We start from the raw sequence: 17,003 nt of genomic DNA, 5'->3' as shown, positions 1-17,003 counted from the left end.
TGGATCATCATCTCCAGATTGTTGCAATACAGAGTGCCCAAGGGACAAGAGAATTTAGGCCCTTACTTTATCTTATTCTGAGTCCCAAAGAGCTCTAGAGACAACAAAGCAGTACTTGACCTCAAGTTTTTGAAAAAACCTAGGTTCAGGATGGAGACCATGAAATCCATTTTGGCAGCCATTCCTAAAGGGGATTTTCTATTTGTTGATGGATCTAAAAGATGCTTATCTGCACATCTTCATATGTCCTGCACTCAAGAAGTACTTGAAATTCCTCTACAATGAATAGCACTTCCAATTTACTTCTTTACCCTTTGGTCTTGCAACTGCCCCAAAGTGCTAGTTACGATCATAGACTTTCTCAGACTGGAGGGGGATTCCTGGACAATCTTCTGATCAGTGCCCCCTGCCTGGAAAGAGCATAAGAGGCAGTTGACTTCACAGCCCAAGTTATAGAATAGCATGGGTCTGTTATCACCTACACTAAGCCAAATGGTTCCTACACAGTCCATGTTACATTTGGGAGTTATCATAGATACCAGGCTACACAAAGTTTTTCTATCAACAAGATGTGCGAGATGATAGATCCTATCCACCACATCAGCAATCACCCAGCTTCATTTATAAATGCTCTGAGGTCATTGCTCAATATGATGGTATCCTGCATCTGTATCCTGCTATCAGGAAGATTTCACATGCATCAATTCCTGCAGCTCCTGATTTCTCTGAGGGCGCATCAGACCTGTCCTAGGGCTCTGACTATGGTGTTAGTTACCTCTAGTTACCTTCAAGTCTCCCATTCTATTCTCCATCCCTTCAGCCAATTTATCTGGGTGTTTAATTCCCTTTTATATGAAGAGCTCAAATGGGCAGAAAGTTGTTTTCTGCCCATGAACGTAGGATGTTGGATTCTCATAACAAGGCTGCTGATCTGGTGCCTCCTTGCATGTTGACATAATCTACTGTAGCTGTATTGCCAGACATCACTAGAACACCTCTGTTGTTCAACTCTGTGGTTAGTGCCATTAAGTTTCAGCCATATAATACCGTCTCCAAGTTCCTTGACCATTCATGACCCTTGTATGGATTTGTTCCCGGAATGATATTCTCTCCCCATTCTTTATGACATTGGTGGTCACTACAATTCCCTCTGGCTCTGACATCTTGTGTCCCTATGAATATCTGCTGACTTCCAGCCACCAGACTAGACATTTCAATACTGCTTTGGGCAGTGAGACTAGAGTAGATAGAGTGAAAATAAATGTCTATGCAATATATCCAGGTTTGCAATAACCCAGCAGCACAGCTGGGACTAGGACTCAGAAGTTGTGATTTCCAGTTCCTTCCAGACCCACTTGTTCCTTTCACTTAAGTGAGCTTCACTATACTCTAATGTTTGCATAATCCAGGATTAAACTGAAAGAGCTTTACAATGTGTTTGCCCTCCAGATCTGAACATTTATTTTTTACCATAGCTAATAAATAGTTAATACTCACTTTTGATTAAAAGAAATCTTTACTAAGAAAAAACAAACCAATTGTAAAACTCATAAATTCCTTAAATATCACAGAGATTTTTAAAAAAATAAATATATATAAATACAACATTAGTGCACTCAGCAGAAAATAGTATCATTTTGATTTGAATCTGAAAATACATTTGTCAACACTTTAAAGGAAAATATAAGCAGTTCTGCCAGGTAATTAATGGAATTTTTACAATGTAAAGATGATATTACTTCAAAAGCACTCTTACTAATTTATCTTATCCTTTTAATTTATCAGTTTAGGTTTATTATTATATTCCTAGTTATAAGAAGCAATCAGTAGTTTTTGTAACTAATATGTGCCTCTACATGGGATCGTCAATCTCTGCTTAGACCCCCAATCTTGCAAACACCTTATGCGTGTGGAGAACGTTACAAGCTTATGGGAGGACTCTTGTGCCTGTGAGAAATCCCACTGACTTCATGGAGGATCACACAAGCATGGAGGTCTACCCATGAAGAGAGGAACCATAGTTTTCTGACCTCCCTGTCTGTTTTGTCTGTGGCATTTGTGAGGCATATATTTCCTAGGTCCCATTGAAAGGCAATAGAACGTAGGCTCCTAAGTGCCTAATTCACTTTTGAAAATAAGACTTAGGCACTCTTGAAAAATATACCCCTAGTATCTAAAAATGGACATTACAGTGTTATTATTAAGGATGTGCTGCAAAGCAAAAATGGAAGCCACTTCCTAGAGACCAAAATTCTAGGTGAGGTGCAGTAATTTGTCTTAAATCTCATCTACACCAATTTCACCCATGTCACAGAACCATATTACAACAGTTTTAAAGTGTTTAAAACTTGGTTCAATTTGTAGTGTAGATGAGACCAGTCATTGTCTGGTTAACCAGTTAATGTACATAAAATAAATGTTGGTGCAAATTTTTTTTTCTTTCTTTTCTGTAACAATTATGAGCACCCATCCACATCTCTGAATGCCTTAACTTCGGGGTCAGGCCATTAACTCAAAGTTATACGGGCAATGTTTTATTATTAAGTATAATTGTCATCAATTTTCATTATTGTGCAAGTGCTCAAGGATCTGTATGAGAGCTTGTAACTCTTGCAAATCAAAAGAAAGTAATCAAGTAATTAACATTTGGGCAAATATCTACTTAAGAATGCATTAATTAGTTACCCAAGCAATGCACAAATAATTATCATAGCTTTGACTTATAAACTATTAAATAACAATGTGCCTATTTTAATTCCATTTTAAAATAGTGTTATGTTGCCAGCTCTCTCTCACAATTAAAATGTCTTGGAGTATTTGGAGTTTTTTGTTAAAACCCATCTTTGGAATCCTGTGACTCTGCTTTCATTTTTAAAAAATAGTAAAATTCTAACCTTTATGGTTGAAAAAAACGTGAAAATCTGAAGCAAGTGCACCTATTTTGTCTCAAAAATAAGCAAATAAAAAGAACCCAAAATGTATTATCATTGCCTTAAAAATGAGATTAAAAAAAATCTCATGATTTTGGGGGACTGACTCTGATTTTTGAATACTTGGGATTGACAATACTGTGCCAATTTAAATTTCTACCAGCAGGTATAAAGGGAAGTGAATGGGTAGAGGCTAATTAATTGGGTTAGAAGCCACTATCTGGAGTAGCCATTCAGTTCTGAAGATATATATTGTAACCAGGATAGAAATGAGAGGCTTCTTCTGAATCACAATGTCAAAGAACTTATAAAAATGTCTGCATTTTAGTCTGCTATGAACAGACTACAGTTAATGCAACTTGTGTTAAGTTTTGAGTTTTTCATTTCATCAGCTCTATGGACATGTGGAGATATACATTTTTTCTTTAAAGAAAAACATCAGCCAGAGTCTAGATTGTGACTTTTTTTTATTTTCACTTTCTACATTTTTGAGATGCTTTTCAGACTAGCTTTTTATTTAATCTTTTTCACTAGAAAACACATTTTAACATCTGGGAGTAATTTGTAACAATGTAATCAACTTTGTGCTTTATTCGGGGTATCGTCTGTTATTGTTTAATCCATAACTGACTGTGTAATTTACCAATTTAACCCTGACCAACCTGTGAAATTTGTCATTTTGGGCTGTGATTTATAGAAAGCATGATATATTTTCACTAATTCTGTCCTGAATACAATGCTGTTTCTGTCTGTAACAGGATGTTCTAATTCATTTCCCATTGCTGCTCAACAGTTTTATAGATGAGAACAAAAGAGTTTTCCTAAATAGAGAGGAATCTTCCTAGAGTGAAGAAAATAATTTTTTACGGGAAAACATTACTAATAATAGTTGGCCAAAGGCTGTGGTCCTTATTTATTTTTTAACTCCGGCCTGAATCAAAAGTAACTCAGTTTGCCTGTGCTGGAGTAAAAATGAGTGAGGACCTCAGAGGTTTACCAAATGATATTAATAATATCAAGCATTATAAAAGAAAGTAAGCAAGAATAGCAATTTGCATATTTCAATACACTCAGAGTCTGACCTTGTAATTCATTGGTTTTAATAGATGTTGAGAGCATTCAGCAATTTGCAATTTCATTGTGCTTCTCTATAAACAGAGTTTACTACATCCAATTCACTGTGTGCTGAATCCAGGGCCTGTTGAAATCAGTAACAATCCTATCATATAATTGCTTTTATTTTTAATCCCCCTCCTTCTGATTTTAGGGAAGTAAGAGGTATGACGAGTGGCCGGGAAGAAGGCCAGAAAGCAAAAGGTGGAAGTATAAATGGCAGTGTACGTCTTTTAAACAAGGTCTAGGGAAGGTCAAGCTGTAAAGAGGTGAGAAAAAAAATAAAAGGGCACATGCAGTGGATACAGCCATTAAATCAGAGGTGCACTCAAACTGGGGAATAAATCAAACAATAGAGGCTCGACAGAGGGAAAGGTTGCAAGCCGTAAAAATGCTAGGAGAGGGAATATGTCATTGGAAACAAGACAAATCAGAATTTGCATGCGTACAGTGCAAGATTCATCTATTGGACGCAATCTATGGGGGAGTGGATAGCAGAAGAGTAAGTATCTGCTGGGCATACCCCTTACTTTTACATCTGCAGATATAGAATTGAGAATCTAAATGTAGTTTGTGACTTGATTCAGAATGACTAGTTCTTACTGTTTAAATATTCAGTCTTTTCACTATGGAGGAGAATATTAGCACTGACATAGTACTGATAATAATACCAAATGTTCTTGCCCGATGGGCAAGAAAGTTCCTCAGGCATAAATCATCCTATAGTTAAATAGAAATTGAGTCTCCATTCCTGTCACACTAATACCCCAGACACTCAGGCACGTGATTTCATCTATTTTGACCTACAACTTTTAAAAGATAACTTTCTCCACATTTTTGAGGTGATTTCTTTCAGTTGCTGGTAGTCACAGGGATGGAAGACTAATGGTTTTGCTGTCTTCAGATAAGTAGTCCAGTTACACTGTAGCCAGGCAAATTACTGTCCCCATAATTCCATCTATCATACTTCTTGTAAAAACAAACACATGGACTTCCAAACGCTCTTAAAATTAGATAAACAACTGTTCTTTGGCAACATGACAGATAGTGCCTGTGAGTAGCCCATAACAGATAGGAAGGACAAGGATTAGGGAAGATTTGTAAACCATAAATTGTAGAAATCCACTTGGAGTCTCTGAGGCAGACTCATCCATTGACTTTGGATGAGTTATGCCACGGATGAATCTGTCCTTCTGTCTAACCTTCTGCAGTCCTTTTAACTGTGTCAGTCATTTGTATGTTATAAAAGTTAGGGCTACAACAAATCTAAACTAGTTTGTTTTTTCCCTCCTCTTTGTACTCTGATGTGCTGTATTTCCTGTGGCTCAGCTTTGGTATATAACAGATATCAGATGGAATTCATTTGAAGCAGGTGAAAATATTGCACAGTTGTAATTTGCCTCTTGGCTATTCCATGAACGGGCCTAAACCAAAAGCTGCTTTTAAAAAAATCTGATCTTTCCTGACCCTTTGCCAGGAACAAATGAAAGTACAACGTACGGGGTTACATCAGGGAGGAGAGAGAGATCAAAACTGAAATCCAAATCGCACCTTTGCTGTGGGCTTGTGTACATGGGAACATGTTTTTCTGAATTAACGAGAGGTGTGAATTTGAAGTGCATTAGTTAAACTGCATTAAACCCCTTTGTGGATATTCTCATTCAGAATTAAAGTGGCCTTAGTGAAGTAAGAGAAAGCAAATTAAGGTCCCTTTAATTCTGAATGAGAGTGTACATGCAGAGATTTAATGCAGTTTAACTAATCAACTTCAATTTCACATCTTTAAATAATTCAGATTAATTTTCTCAGTGTTGCCATGTAGACAAGCCCAAGGCAAAGGTGTGATCTGGATTTCAGATTTGATCTCTCTCTCCTCCCTGATGCGATCCCGTACATAGTACTTTCAGTTGTTGCTGGCAAAAGGTCCCTGTATCTCAGTTTAAATATAATGTGATCAGCTGGGTCGACTGTAAAAGCTGGGGCAGTACTGAATGCAGAGGGACACAGAGTGAGGCTGCAGAAAAAAAATACCCTAAAGGAAGTAAACTGGAAAACATGACAAATATTCTGTTTGTTGATTCATGTTTCCTAACTTAAAAAAAATATACAAGCATGAGCAAATATTTGAACTTTCTTGATGGGGGCGAGGGCCAGCCCTACACCAAATGGCACTCCCTCTCCATTTGTTAAACTTTTGAATAGCTTAATTTTTATTGCATTTGTAATCCATTTCATGACTTTGATGGATGATTTGCATGCATGATTTATTCCTTTCATATAAGATGATAAATTTGCATGCTAGGATCTGTAAATCTGTATTTGTTCATGCCATATATAAGCAAAAAAAAAAAAAAAGGTTTCCGCTAAACTTATAGAAACTTTTTAATTTCAAGAATAACTGAAATGTACTAACATCAAGAAATTGAACTGTGCACCAACATTGGGTGGACCAGTACAGTGGGTGAGAGCCTTAGAATGTCCTTTTCAAAATGTCATTTGTCTTGCCTTTGCCCTCACAAACTGAAGCACAGCATTATAGAGATCCAAAGACTGGCCAATGGCATTTTCAAGTGATAAAATAGCAAGCAATGACACTCTTTCATCAATTGAAGATATGTTTTAATAAGCCTGAGCTGTGAAAAGCTGTGCTAACCACTCGTGACTAGTAGCGTGAGTAGAACCCTCAAAGCTATCCACACATGAGGAAAAGTGTCCTTTAGCTCTGCATCATGAATAATTAGAGAACTTGAAGAGGAGAGTGCTACCTGTGTGGCAAAATGTGACGGATATTGTCCAATTCGACATAGAGGTCTTTATCATTGACGTCCGAACATTCCCCATGTGTCAGCGTCCGGTGAAGGTCCATACAATTGTTCAAGAGTGTTTTCCTTTCCAGTGGCAGCTTTCTAAAGTCATACAAAAAACCCCAAATCTTTTCGTGATGCTTCAGTTGTCCAAACCTTTCTTCGATGGAGACTCGAACAATGTCAACAAGTGAGCAAAGAAATTCCCTCTTGAATTTTTCTTCTGAGCTTCCCATCACCTCATCTCTACCCTCGTAACCAGACTGTCTCTTCTTCTGATGAATACAAGTTTCCTTGAATACATGTTCAGCTCCTAAGTTTTCTGTCATTTCTTTGGCAGCAGTGATGGCATCTTCAAATCCATTGTCTCTGTTGGCCACAATGAAACCAAGGCAGCTTCTCATCAAAGTATTAGTGGTGACGGTGTCCATCAACTGAGTTTGTAATGCCTTGCTTACAACATTTACTTGGAACAGGATATGTATTTGCCAAACTATAACCGAGACTAGAAAATGGAAGTCAGTGATCTGGTTTGCCAGGCTTTGCACCTCACGTCAGATTCCGGTCTCGGCTTTACTCAACTGTGCCAGTTCCATCCAGGCTTCATAAACCTCAGTCACTTGGTACCTCACTGACCTTACGCTGTCAAAGACGCTCTCCCAGTGACTGTAACTTAGCAGCTTCATGGTCAGATTTGTAACATTGTCCATGAGGATCTTCCATCTGATAGTTGATGCTCTAAACAGTACGTATATTCTTTTTGCGTATATTCAGTAAGTATATATACTCTGAAGAGAGATACTGAATCTAAAAAAAATGATGCTATATTTGACACAACCAGGCTGAGGGAATGCAGCCACAAGGCATGAAGAAAGCTCTTGGATTCAGCACAAGGATCCTTGCCTAGACCCACTGTTTCTTCCCTTCATGTTTGTGCTGTTGTGGTAGCCTTGGCCACAGCAGTCCTAAAACTTCATTTTATTCTCATTCAAAACAATCATAAACAGTTCTGTTAGACCTTTTCCATAGAGTCATTCACAGACCAAAAACAAATAAAGTGTTCCTTTACTTGGATACATCCATCCTCAGTGTCAACAAATCTTACTGCAAATGACATCTTTTCACTGAGAGTGCAGTCCATTATTACAGCATAGTATTTTGCTTTGTGGAACCGCATGAATGTTATGAAGCACCTTCCTTGTCATAAGGTCAGTCAATTTGTTTTGAATTGTTTTGCTGCAGTAATGGTCCATAGCTTCTTTACGAACTGCTCGGCAGAGGTGCTAACGCTTGACATTGTCGTATTTCTCAAAGAGCTCTACCAAACCAAGAAAATTACCATTATGTTCAGTGAACAACTTATTCGACAAGCCCTGGAAAACCAAATTATTCTTTGCAAGGAAGAGGGTCATTGAGATCAGATGCTTGAGCACATTTCTCCAATGCTGGGTTTCTAAATTAATAATGCACTGATTTTCTGCCTCTGTGCATTTATTCAGCTTGCGCCTGGACTTGAACTCCATCCATTTGGAGTAGGCCGTAAAATTGGCCAGGTGACTTTTCATATTGCTTCAGAGCATCAGCTAAGTTATGCCAGTAATTGTACCTGCAACGCGCAAGAGCCAATTTGGCATTCTTGTCAAATACTATGCAATGAAAACAGCACTTTTTGTTAATTGATTTCGAGTAAACTAGCCAACGCTGATTCAGTTTCTCACCATTCTTGAGAACTCTTTTGCAGTGTGACTTTGAGAAGTGTCACTTCTGCTCATTTACTGGAAACGTCATAGCCTCAATTTTGCCTGGGCTGTTCAAAATTGTACGACCAATATTGGCAGAGTTTATTGCCGGCCATAAAGCAGGATCTGATGTATTGATCTGTGGTGTACAATTTTTCTCACTGCTGTTTCTGTCATCATGCAAGGCTGATTCTTCTTTATCCTTTCTCTCCTTTTCATGTAAACCAGGTTTTTCTTCATCATTACTCTCCTTTTCCTGTGAGCCATATTCTTCGTTATCATCACTTTCCTTTATGCCACCAAGAAAACTGGAAAATTCTCCATCACTTTCCTCACATTTTCATTCCTTATCTTCAGGTAAATCTGCTAATTTCTTAGTAATGGAACTGCCATCATTTATGCTTCGCTCCTCAATTTCTTCTGCACTGGGATGATCACTACTGCCTAAAGCCCAGTCTATGTTGTTCTGTTTCAGATATTTTCCCATCAAATTTTCCCCTTGCTGCAAACTAGATTGCAATTGAACTTTTCACTTCTTCATACCGAACTCCCGAAGGCTTCTTTTGGGGCATGTTTTATTTTCTACAGACAGTATTAGGGAGAGCAAAAGTCTATGTTCCACAATCTTAGAAAGTCATCAAATATTACCTGTTAAGCATGGTAAGAAGAAGAAAGTAACAGTGTTTAAACTCTTAAACTCTTCAAGTCTTAAAACACAAGTACACTTTCACAATTACACAATAAAACAAGGTTCACAATATCACAGCTGGGCTGTCACTTTACTTCAGGTCAGTCTTACATCTCACTGACTGACTGGTGACGCCTTGCCCCTTATATATCCGTTAGGTCATGGCTGACAACATTCTTGGAGGTTTGACAAAAATGTAGTTCTCAAAGTCTGGAAGGTTCTATGAGATTCTACAAAGGTCCAGACCATTCTAGGAGGTTTTTGAAAAATAAATCCACATACAGAATACCTGAAACATTTTACTTCAAACAGTCTATTTTCCCTTTCGTTGCTAACAAAAAACAGCACCCAGAGCCCAGCACCCCCAATCCTGGTGCCCCCCAATTCTAGCATCCCAGGTGATCACCTGGAGTGCCTGCCCCTAAATCCAGGCCTAGTGGGGGCCTGATAGATTGACCTATAAGGATAAAGAGATACGTGGTATAAAATGAGAAAGACGCTAGCCTTACAATATGGAAAATGGCAAAGTGGGAGGACTTGAGGAAAATGAGGCAGTGGAAAGTATTTCTTCCTCTACCATCAGCAAAAGTTTTCACAGCAAAGAGAAGAGCTAGTGCCTAAATGGTGGCAGTGACCACAGACGCAGCAGCACCATCTCTCTTTTGCATACTTTCACTGTGCCCTATATGACAATTGCTGCTTCTCTTAAAATACTTGAGCATGTGCTTCTAGGGCAGAGGTGAGCAAACTACAGCCAGGAGGCCACGTCAGGCCTGCAGGACCATCCTGCCTGGCCCCTGAGCTCCCAGCTGGGGAGGCTAGCCCCCGGCCCCTCTCCCAATGTCCCTTTTTTTTTTTTTTTTTTGCAGCTGCGCGGGTAGCGTGGCTTGTGCCCTCCCACCTCCCAGGCTTTCCAATAAGCCTGTCCTGCCACTCTAGAGGCAAGGTAAGGGGGCAGGGTGGGCAGGGTTGGATAAGGGGCAGGAGGTCCCGGGGAGTAGTCAGGGGGCTGTTGGGTGGGGCAGTCAGGAGACAGGGATCAGGGGGGGTGTTGGATAGGGGGTGGGGTCCTGGGGGATCAGGGGGTCCCAGGAGTGGGGGGACAGGGAGCAAGGGGGATTGGATAGGACAGTCCCTGGGGGGGCAGTTAGGGACGGGGTCCCGGGAGGGGACGGTCGGGGCAAGGAGTGGGGTGGAGGGGTTGGATGGGTCGGGGGGCCTATCAGGGGGTGGGGGTGTGGATAGGAGTCGGGGCAGTCAGGGGACGGGAGCAGCAGGGGTTGGATGGGTTGGGAGTTCTGAGGGGGGCAGTCAGGGGGTGGGAAGTAGGATGGGGTGGATAGGGGATGGGGACCAGGCTGTTTGCAGAGCCTTCCCTACCCAGCCCTCCATACTGTTTCACAACCCCGATGTGGCCCTCGGGCCAAAAACTTTGTCCACCCCTGTTCTAGGGTGACCAGATGTTCCGATTTTATAGGGACAATTTCGATTTTTGGGTCTTTTTTTTATATACGCTCCTATTACCCCCTCACCCCGTCCCAATTTTTCACATTTGCTGTCTGGTCACCCTATGTGCTTCAGTCCATTCCTATTCAGGAAGGCATTTAAGCACTCATGAGTGCTGTCCTGAATAGTGATGCTTTCCAGGCCAGGGACTTTCATGAATTTGCTAGCTCAAATCACCTTCTTAGGGAAATACCTAGCAATTCTCTCATATTTGGACTTGATAGTCTTGCATTGTTTTTGTGATGATATTTTAATGACAAACATGGTTATTTCTTTTTATCAAGACTTTGCTTGACAAGAATTGTTTTACACAACAGGGTTATTTTTCTTTATATTTCTTCCTTCTTCCCCTGAACAAGTAACATTGTTATTTGAAAGAAAAATTAGCTATGTGCTGTATTTTAATAGAAGGAAGGCATGTTGATGGCAGCTAACAGGGGCCACAGTAAGGTGTCTAGTGTGGCAGCTGTTATTCCGTGATGTTCCTTTTGATTCTGCTATGTGGTTCAGCACAAAGGCAGCTGTTGGATAATGAATAGTGTGTCTTGGGTGCCTAAAATGTATCCTGCCTATTCAAGTACTGGAAGTAAACAGACTACTATACTATGGTGTATTGTTCAATAACCTTGGCCCATCGCATTTTACTTGGTTTGTTTGTTTATTCTCCCTTTTGCCATTTAGCATTTCATTTCCCTCTGCTCTATTTTGCCTTTAGAACATGTTAACTTCAATTCATTAGAACACCCTGGTGTTTGACAGATGGAAACAGGCAATTTCTATTGCCAAGTCCACATGTGAACACCAAAAACAAATGAAAAATAGTTGAAGTATTGAAACTTGGGATCATTTCTGTTACCTAATATTTCTCTGGAGCCAAAACTTTATATCATTCACACCTCAGCAAATTGTGCTTTACAGGTTGGGGCCAAATTCATGGCTGGTGTAAACTGGTATAATTCCATTGAATACCATGGAGTTGTGCCGCTTCAGCCCATGGGTAATTTGGCCTCATGATCATAATGTGCATTATCGTGCTGGACCATCTTGTAGTCCTTCGACTGGAAATGTCAATTACTTAAATTATAACCCCAGCAAAATTCAACCTAATTTAATTGATTTAGAGGTATTGTAGTTACTCTTGCTAATATATGCAGAGGGTCCTTCCTCCAATACACCTCATTAGTGTTATAAAAGAAGCCTATGATAGTAGAAGGGGTCTCGTTGTGTCCATTGCAGCTATAAATAGGAAGTGTCTCAATGACATAACTGCTTTATGAGGCTATTTGAAACTGGAACTGTGCTTCTGGGAATAAGATCACAGCATTCACATTGACCAGTGTGCTTATTTATCTAGGGGAGTTTACTTTTGGGAGTTACTCTGTTATTTCAGATTTATTTCTGTGCTGAATATCTCTCCAGCTCTTCCCTGGCCTTCATCTTCTCATCCACCTCATCCGCTCTGTCAACAACTAACCCATCTGTTGCATCTTCCCTGTCTCAATTGCACACATTTTCCCATGTCAACCTTTTTGCATGAAATGATCTTCTACTCCCAGTTCATTAAGTTACCACCCTCTTTTCCATCAAATCACACCTATACATACCCATAAGAGGGGAGTTTACCATAATTATGAGAGAAAAAATTAAAAGACCATTGTCATCCCAATCTCTGAGTTTTCCAATGCTTCTTGTCTTCTGTGTGTCTATTTCTACAGGGCCAGATTCCAAGACCTTCCTCCTTCTGAGTAGCATTTTATTCTACACATAGCACCATTGAACTCAGTAGGGCTGTTTGTGCAAATAATTGCTTACCAAAGTGAGAAGAGAAGAGGTGTGTGTGTCACAATATGGCCTTTAAACTGAGATTGTAAATTCTCTGGGAGAGGGGCTGCCTTTGTGTTTTGTACAATGCCAAACAAGTGAATATTAATAGCAATAATAATAATGATCTTAATTCAATTTAAATTTTAGTGTCACATTTTACCTTTTTTAAAAAAAATCTTTGACCTTGTTTTTTCTTCTGGTTTACTCTCTGTTATTCACTATATATGGTAGTCCAGATTCTCAGATGCTGTAAATCACCAGAATTCCTTTGAAATCAATGACACTATCCCAATTTATACCAGCTGAGGATCTGGCCCAGAATTTCCAGAAACTGAAGGATTTGGGGGAGGGCAAATTTTACCATTAAGAGGAAGAAATCCTGTTCAGCATATCCAAACGTTTTTTTCTGAATATATATGTCTAGCAATAATTAGAGCCAGATGTATAGTAAAAGAAAAGCCTCTACCTGGAAGCCACATAAACTGAGCTTTATAAAGTACTGTTTAGCTGCATTCAGTTTTTCAGAAAACTTTCCACTCTGTTCATATTTATACATCCAGATATCTGGATCTCTCTGGCTATTGTTTAGCGACAAGAAGAAGAAAACTAGCAGTTCATCAAATGACAGATAACTGGATAAATGAGTAGTTATAATTATACAACATTTTCTCTTTGTCTTTGGTGTGCGTCTGTAAAAATCTGTTGATACCAACACGGTATTTGTACTAGCCAGCTGTTGAAAAGTACTCCTCCTTTAAACAGGCAAGAAACCTTAGACTGTAGGATCTTTGGTGCTGTGAACATCTTTTTTGTCCTGTTTGTGCAGCACCAACTACAATGGGGTCCTGGTCCATGCAACACAAATAATAATAGCAATAAAACAATGATGCAGTTCCTGAAGTATGCACCATTACCAGGCTAAGTTATTTATTTTTCCTTGTGGATTGCAAGAAATTCTCTTTTCCTTTTTTCTGTTGCACAGCTTCTCTCCTAGTTCTTTGCTCATGAGCTAATGCTCCCCACCTGTGGAATTCAGAGGTGGTCCAGTGTTGCTGCTAGAGACTCCAGGACTAAGCACTGCTCTGCAGCTCAGACTACCAGATTTTCTGCCTCTGGCAGTGGAACAAGTTGGCAGTTCAGTTTTCCTAACTATTTTGCTTTAAAACTTTTATTTTTCTTTTTTTTGTGCAGTTGCAATTTATAATCTACCTCCCCCTCCCCTGGATTGGGTAAACAGCAGCATGGTGATTTTAACCACCTAGATATGCTGCTGCAGCACTTGCCTGCCAGACTCTTCTGCCCCCACCCAGGCATGGCAGAGCTGTCCTGCAAACACCTGGCTTAAATATTGAAGTGGTGTTCCCTATGTGAGGCAGCACTTACAGGCTCTACAGAAGGTGAATGATGACCTGCCTGTTGCCAGCCAGCCAACCTTTACACTGCCAGGGCATGGGGCTCAGAGTTAGGTCCCCACTCTACCCTGAAGAGCTGAGCTACTCTGAAAAGTCCATGAAAAACCTTTGTCCTGAAAGGCTGTGGCTGTGAAATTGCTGTGCAGTGTGCCATCTCTCTTATGGTCTACAGGGTCTTTTGGAAGGAAGTCCCCGTCTGAAGGTGGGACTACGTCTTTCATTGAGGGAGCTACTGCTGCACCAAGCTTGGGCTCCTAACATTGATGAACTGTCTTTGTCTGATATACACATTTTAGTTTAACAGGCAGGTCATAATTGATCCCCTGTAGCGCCTGTAAGTGCTGACGCTGATCCCCCCGCCCTAGCCGTGCCAGGGTTTTCTCCAACACAAAAAAGCTCACTCAGGAGTGCCTGAGCTTTTGAGGTGTGAGTCTAAGGACAAGGAGGAAGCTATATGGCCAGCTCAGAGGGTAAGTCCTGCAAAATACCTGGAGTGGAAGGGGGAAAACCCCGGAAAGGATCCAGAATTCTCCCACCCCACCCCCAGACATGTGTCATCATCCTGAAAAAGAAGCAGGGTTCCTGTACAGCTCTCCTTCCTCCCACTGAGTATCAGGGAAAAGTCTTGCAAATCCCAGAAACTACCTGAAAGGCAAAAGTTCATCCTTCACAAAGTAGCAATTAGTGTTGTTGTTAATGACCAAATGGGTGAAAATCAGGGGTTAAAGCCCTTTTCCTTTCTCTCCAGGGAGTGTTTGCTGGAGTTTAACTCCTTCACACAGTCTCTCTCACAGTGCTCCATACCATGTTCACGGCTCTCCTCCCCCACTCTGTGACATGTCTGAACATGCAGAGGAGCCTGTGAATCCTATGCAGCCTCTGCCTCAGGCTCCAGCCTACTGGAAATTGTGCTTTCAGCCCAAGGACCATGGCTCTGACAGGGCAAGGGGCTCCCATGTGAGGCAGCAGTGGAATGGGAATTGTGCCCTCTGAGCATCTGCTGTAAACCCTGTTCTGCTAGGAAAAGGGGTTCAGACTCAGAAAGGCAGGAAAAGGTCTCACTTTACACTCCTCCTAGACTCCATAGGCTGGCTCCACATTAAAGCCCTAAGAACACTCCAGGCAGCCTGTGACCAGATGGACATAGGGATTCTTCTCCCCATGAAGCTGCACCTTCAGGAGATTACAGAGGAGTAAGTGAGAAATTCCTTCCCATGTTCAAAATGATCCTGATTTACTGAGTAACGCCCCGAGTAGTACTAGGATGCTGCTATAGTACCTGGGTGCTTGCCAGCCTCGGGGAGCAGGCAGGCCGTCTTTCAGGCAACCTTCTTCAACATCAAGGTATGTGTACCAGCACCTCTCCTCTGGTGTGTGGTCCCCTTTCACGGATGAATAGTGTGTTACCTCCTCCCTGTAGGCAGCCAGGGGAAGAACTTGGCCCACACATGTATCACAAACAAACCAAAAACCTACAGGACTTTTCCAGGAAGGGATGTTAGTCAATGACTGGCTAGGAAGTTATTAATATTAATGAAATAGCTTCTTCTTCCAGCATGATTGTATACATATTTTCCTGTTGATGCCTCCTTTGAGAGCATGATAAGATTCAAATGAGGACATTTGATTTAATCAGATGTTAAATTAAAATGTGTACATGAAACAAAGACATTTCATCAATGTTGGGACCCTAAGCTTGGTGCAGCAGTAGCTCTATTCAGTGAAAGATGCAGTCACACCTTCAGAAGGGGGCTTCTTTCCAAAAGACCCTGTAGGCCATAGGAGTGAAGATACATTGCACATAAATTTCAAAGCCTCAGCCCCAGCCTTTCAGCCCAAAATATTTCCATATATTTAGTAAGGAAAGCCTATGTTGTGGCAAATAAGTGGCTTAGAATCTAAAGTTATGATCCTTGCTTGGAGTAAGACATCTTGGGTTCTGTCCTGCTCAACCCTTAACGTGATTTGTAATGAGCAATGGATTTCAACTTGGAAGCCATGTTATATCCATGAATAGTCATTGCTCATCCTACTCAGATATGCAAACTTGCAGATGAGGAGCTATTGAGGGAAACATTAGGGAAATTATTAGCTGAGAGAGATTGAGAGAGGTCTCAGTCCTCACTGTCAAAACCAGCATAACAATCCATTGGTTGCTACCAACACGAAGGATAAACATGAAGAGACCATTACCCTAGGACAGGGAAAAATCTGGAGCAGAAAATTCCATAGAAACCCAGATAATTTTTCCTCCAAACCAACAAAATCCTCAGCATGACAAAGACAAAGAGCATCTGTGAGCAAGAGTTCACAGATCCTGTGCAAACCCTTTCTTCTGATCTACCTTCTCCACCTAGAATCATAAGCAGTTGGTGATAGTCACAGCAAGGCACAGGTTGCAAGTTAGGCATCTATACCCATGAAGAGACAACATGGCAATCAGTATGCTGTCCAGAGAAACAGACTCATTAATAAATGAACAGCTTCTGAAAAGGATTCATAGCCATCAGTTCTTCCAAGCCAAGAGGTGCTTTTGACCCCAATGCAGAGAATTGCTCACCCAGAGATCAAAACAGACATAGCTCTGGCTGTAATTTTACCACAATAGTAAAGATTTGCAAAGATCCAAAACTTCATCGCATCAGTCTCTTCTTGAGAGGTCACCAGTAGCCAATAAGTTCCAATGGCTAGGATTGCTGGTGCCATGCATTAGCTTAATCTCCTTAGTGCATTTCTCAAAATGCACCTTCTGAAATTTCCTCAGAGGACATAGAACCATGCACTGGATGCAATGCAAAATTAGGTGTCAATCTCAGATAACCTCCAATGCTTCTTCATGGGTTCAAACAATATGCTGAAAGCCAACCCAACTTCCAGTCTAGGCCCTTCTTATGAAAGCAAACCTACTTGGAACAAAAATGTCTGGAATCTTATAGTACACATCCTTTCATTTCATTTCAACACCTCTACCAGGGTGTGTCTTAAAA

The sequence above is a fragment of the Lepidochelys kempii genome, chromosome 2 (genome assembly GCF_965140285.1).
Source record: "Lepidochelys kempii isolate rLepKem1 chromosome 2, rLepKem1.hap1, whole genome shotgun sequence".
Lineage (NCBI taxonomy): Eukaryota > Metazoa > Chordata > Testudines > Cheloniidae > Lepidochelys > Lepidochelys kempii.
Note: the sequence above shows the minus strand (reverse complement) of the source record.